Source organism: Mobula birostris, chromosome 7 (genome assembly GCF_030028105.1).
Source record: "Mobula birostris isolate sMobBir1 chromosome 7, sMobBir1.hap1, whole genome shotgun sequence".
NCBI lineage: Eukaryota > Metazoa > Chordata > Chondrichthyes > Myliobatiformes > Myliobatidae > Mobula > Mobula birostris.
This window is the reverse complement of record NC_092376.1, coordinates 159,774,313-159,780,312: the sequence shown is the minus strand read 5'-3', so window position 1 is coordinate 159,780,312 and position 6,000 is coordinate 159,774,313.

Sequence of the window (6,000 nt, the reverse complement as noted above, 5' to 3'; positions counted from 1 at the left end):
TTGGACAATCTGATTTTTGAAACCCCAAGAAAAAAAATTGGTATTGAATTCAATTAAAGATTTTAATTGTCTTAATTATTTACAATTGGTCACTCATCGTATTGCACACAAGGAGTCAAGAGTGTAACTGTTGGGTGAAATGGATTGAACCCAACTTCTGTTCTGTCAAGGTCAGCTCTTGTTGTACCAGTGGCTTTAAATGTCATCACTGAATTTTATTTTCAGAGCTGTTTATAAGAAATTGCTATCTGCGTAGCTTCAGTAAATTCAATCAGAAACTGAAGTGGGTGAGTGTATGGAATCTGGTCTTTGAAATGTTGAGCGCAAAACTACTGGACAAGTATAAAAATCCATCTGGTTCATTAATGCTCGAGTCCAATTTACGTGATGGCATCCCATAGCAACTACTTAACTAATCCTCTAAAACTACCAGGCAAGCCATTCAACTATTCAAAGCCCTCTATAAACCACAATAAGAAAACTGAATAGGCATTGATCAAGGTGTTATTCAGACACTATTCTCAATAGGCATAAAGCCTCTCAAACATCTGTCCATAAATTATGCAACAACTAGTCATTGTTATTCAAAGAGAATCACATCTTTTCATCTGAAATCCTAGATATATGCTGTGCAGTTACTGGCTTTCTTGATTAAAGCCTGGCCCACCAGAGGAGTTGGCAAATGACATATTGACCCTCGGGGTCTTCAGTACTAAGTCTAACCCATGAAATCTTATAGTATCGGGTAAAGCACTTCCAATTAAACATTTTTTTTTTGCAATAACTATCACTGTCATCCCTCAGCTGATATTTCTCTTTATAGGAGTAGCACTTTAAAGACATTTAAAGAGTAAAAGTGATTCTATTCAGCTTGTGGAATTTAATCTTGTTCAAATGGAAAAGGCTAAGTGGTTGATCAAACTTGATCCAACCAAAATCCCCAGCATCGCTAAAGCCAGCCATTAGTCAGTTAGATTACATGTGATGCCATGAAAGGGATGCTGGCAGAAGTCATGGGATTAGACATTTTCCAGTTACAGTATTGAGAACTATAAACTCCAATGTTTGCTCCACCAAAGGTATTGTTAGTATGTTTTAATACTGCCATCTGTGTGACAATCAAGGTGATGCCTAGCTATGTCCTTTCTACAAAAAAAATGTCAAATCCAATGTTTAGTTACCAACCAGTCTACATTAAATCATCAGCAAAATAATGGAAGATTGTACTCTGAGTTTTACCAGGACCACATGGCTCCCGACTTTATCAAGTCTTAATATAAACATAGACCTCAGAGTCGAATTCCAGAGGCAAAATGAGAGTCATTGTCTTTGACATCAAAGCAGAATTTACAAACCATGGCATTTATTCAATAGACATCATGGGAAAATAAATAGTACAAATCATATTTCACACAAAGATGGTTGAGGTTTTTGAAGATCAGTCATTCAAGGGTCATGACACCAAGTTCCTTAAGGTAATGTCTGAGTCCCAACCATTCTCAGCTGCTTCATTAATGGCTTTTTCCCCCCTTGTTATAAGATCAGAATCAGAGATGTGTAACAGTGCTTGCAGTTGAAATTTGAACAGTCACGAATGGTCAAAATGGAATTCTCCATACATGTTTACAAGAAGTTCTAGATGCACTCAGAAAGGCACGGATAACTAGCAATTAACATCTGTCCCAGTGTCAGACAATGTCCAACTTCAGTAAGAGATAATCCAGCCACCTATGCTCGACATTCTATTGCATTGCTATTACTTGTCTTTAACCATCAATGTACTGGGAGGTTGCCACAAGACAAAGGAGAATAATTAGGCCATACAGCCCACTGAGTCATTTCCTCTATTCCATGATGGCTGATCTATTATACCTCTCAACCCCATTCTTTTGCCTTTGCTTTAATTATTTATTATTGACTTCAGGAGGAAATCAGGGGCCCATGAGCCAGTGCTCATCAGGAGATCAGAGGTGGTGAGGGTAAGCAACTTTAATTCCTTGGTGTTAACATTTCAGAGAATATGTCCTGGGTCTAGCACACAAGTGCAATTATGAAGAAAGAATGGCAGCACCCCTACTTACTTAGAAGTTTGTGAAGATTTGGCATGACATCTAAAACTTTGACAAACTTCTACAGATGTGAGTGTATTGACTGGTTGCATCATGGCTGATACAGAAACACCAACACTCTTAAACAGAAGATCTTACGGAAAGTAGATACAGCCCAGTCTTATCACAGGTAAAGCCCTCCCCACATCTATATGACGTGCTGTTGCAGAAAAGCAGCTTCTGTCATCAAGGATCCCCACCACCCAGGCCATGCTCTCCTCTCACTGTTGTCATTAGAGAGGTGGTATAGGAGCCTCAAGACCCACACTACCAAGTTTTGAAACAGTTATTACCCCCTCAAACTTCAGGCATTTGAACAGTGGGGATAACACAATAGCATAGTGGTTAGCATGCTTTTCAGATCCAGCAACCTGGGTTCAATTCTTGCCGCTGTCAGTAAAGAGTTTGTATGTTCTCCCCATGACTGTGTGTGTTACCTCCCACAGTCCAAAGATGTACCGTTTGATAGGTAATTGGTCATTGTAAACTGTCCCATGAAAAGGCTAGGGTTAATCTTGAGAGAGGGCGGTTGGTTGCTGGGCAGCCCAGCTTAAAGAACCGCAAGGGCCTATTTCACACTGCATCTCAATATATAAATAAAATTAAACTTCACTCAGCTTCACTTGCCCTATCACTGTACTGTTGGTACAACTTATAAACTCACTTTCATCTCATGTTCTAGATTTATATTGTTTATTATTGTTTCCTTTTTTCTCTTTTGTAGTTGCCCAGTTTGTGTTTTGCACATTGATTGGTCATAGTCATAGTCATACTTTATTGATCCCGAGGGAAATTGGTTTTCGTTACAGTTGCACCAACCAAGAATAGAGTATAAATATAGCAATATAAAACCATAAATAATTAAATAGTAATATGTAAATTATGCCAGGAAATAAGTCCAGGACCAGCCTATTGGCCCAGGGTGTCTGACCCTCCAAGGGAGGAGTTGTAAAGTTTGATGGCCACAGGCAGGAATGACTTCCTATGACGCTCTGTGTTGCATTGCGGTGGAATGAGTCTCTGGCTGAATGTACTCCTGTGGCCAACCAGTACATTATGTAGTGGATGGGAGACATTGTCCAAGATGGCACGCAACTTGGACAGCATCCTCTTTTCAGACACCACAATCAGAGAGTCCAGTTCCATCCCCACAACATCACTGGCCTTACAAATGAGTTTGTTGATTCTGTTGGTGTCTGCTGCCCCAGCTCACAACAGCAAACATGATAGCACTAGCCACCACAGACTCATAGAACATCCTCAGCATTGTCCGACAGATGTTAAAGGACCTCAGTCTCCTCAGGAAATAGAGACGGCTCTGACCCTTCTTGTAGGCAGCCGCAGTGTTCTTTGACCAGTCCAGTTTATTGTCAATTCGTATCCCCAGGTATTTGTAATCCTCCACCATGTCCACACTGACCCCCTGGATGGAAACAGGGGTCACCAGTGACATATTGGGTGTGGTCTTTCATTAGATCTAGTATGTTTCTTGGATTTGCTGAGCATGCCCACAAGAAAATGAATCTCAGGGTTGCAAACAGTGACATATACTGCATATACTTTGATAACAAGTTCACTTTGGACTTTTTCAATCAGCAGAAAGCCATCATCTAGCCAGCTGGGAGATCCTGCTTCCTCTGGCTTCAGAGCATAGGTGTTCGGCAAAGCGGGCTCCCAATCTGCGTCGGGTCTCACCAATATATAGAAGGCCACACTGGGAGTTCTGTAATTTCCACCATCTCCTACGGGATCCCACCATCAAGCATATCTTTTCCTCCCCCCCACTTTCTGCTTTCCCCAGAGATTGCTCCCTACACGACTCCCTTGTCCATTTGTCGCCCCCCCCATCCCTTCCCACCGATCTCCCTCCCAGCACTTATCCTTGTAAGCAGAGCAAGTGTTACACCTGCCCTTACACTTCCTCCCTTACCACCATTCAGGGCCCCAGATAGCCCTTCCAGTGAGGCGACACGTCACCTGTGAGTCTGCTGGTGTGATATACTGTGTCCGGTGCTCCCGGTGTGACCTATATATTGGTGAGACCCGACGCAGATTGGGAGACCGCTTCGCTGAACACGTACGCTCTCTCCGCCAGAGGAAACAGGATCTCCCAGTGGCCACACATTTTAATTCCACATCCCATTCCCATTCCGATATGTCAATCCATGGCCTCCTCTACTGTTGAGGTGAAGTCACACTCAGGTTGGAGGAACAACACCTCATATCCTGTCTGGGTAGCCTCCAACCTGATGGCATGAATATTGATTTCTCTAACTTCCATTAATGCCCCTCCTCCCATTCTTACCCCGTTTCTAATGTATTATTTATTTTTCTCTCTCTCTCTCGCTCTCACAAATACTCCTTGCCTGTTCTCCATCTTCCTCTGGTGCTCCCCTTCCTTTTTCTTTCTTCCTAGGCCTTCCACCCCATGATACTCCCCCTCCTCCAGCCTTGTATCCCTTTTGCCATTCAACTTCCCAGCTCTTGGCTTCATCCTTCCCCCTCCTGTCTTCTATCATTTCGTGTCTCCCCCTCCCCCTCTCAAATCTCTTACTATCTCTTTTTTCCGTTAGTCCTGACGAAGGGTCTCGACTGGAAACGTCGACTGTACTTCTTCCTATAGATGCTGCTTGGCCTGCTGTGTTCCACCAGCATTTTGTGTGTGTTCTAAACTCGACCTCTCTCTCTTTTCCATTCCATTTTATAGACCTGCCATCTGCAGGTTCCACTACATTTGGAGATATATTGTTAATCTTTCATCCTGACTTAATTCAAATCTAATTTCCTTCCCCATCACACTTTGATTGCAAGGGCTCAAAAGTAAGGCATACTTCCTTCTCAAGGGTATATAAAGTTAGCCAATGCACTTCAATCTTGCTATGATTATATCCTGTAATAAATAAAAATAAACAACCGGTGGGGGGGGGGGGGGGGGAATAAACAGAAAATCCAAGCTGTTTTAAAGATTTAAAGATTGTTGAATTAACAGATCAGGTTCGATCACAGACAAGGGCACAACAGAGGACAGCAAATCAATAAGTAGAGGAGTGAAGGGTGCATTAGTGGTGACTCCACCATCAGATAAAATAGACAATCTGAATACACAACTGAATGCCCTAATTTCACCGTAGGTTGTCTCTTCAATGCAAGGGGAAAAAAATTAAGTAAATTTGTGATTGCAAAAATTGCATGAAAGGGAAAAATTCATATTCCTAGCAAGTAGAAACAATTTTGGGGCACAAGTGGAGTGAGTGGGCTTCGCTGGAACCAAATGGGGCCAAAGGAAGGAGAATTGGTCATTGTGAAATAAAAAATGTCAAACATGTTGATTAACTTGCATAAAAGGATATGAAATCTTAAGATACAAAAGTAAACAGAATTCTGTACCCCCCATAAGGCAGTCATAAGAAAAAACCTCATTTTGCCTAATCTTACTTTTAAGATGTCAATGCCACAAAGAGAGTACAGGAGATATTTAATAGAGTTTCATCTCAACCCCCAATTGTCAAAAGGCAGAAAAGACTGTGGTTCCCAAACCAAAAGCTGTGGATGAACCAGAAGGTACATCGTCTGCTGAAGGCTAGATCTGTGGCATTCAAGTCTGGCAATCCAGGCCTGCACCAGAAAACCAGGTATGGTTTGCAGAGGGCTATTTCAAGGACGAAGAAACAAATCTGAACGAGGTTCAAGGTGATATCGGACGCACAACTCTGGCAGGGACATTAGTTCCTACAAAGTGAAACCCAATAGCATGAATGGCAGTGATGCTTCACTACCAGATGAACTCAACACCTCCTATGCCCACTTTGAAAGGGAGAACACAACTACAGCTGTGAAGATCCCTGCTGCACCTGATAACCCTGTGATCTCTGTCTCAGAGGCCGATGTTAGG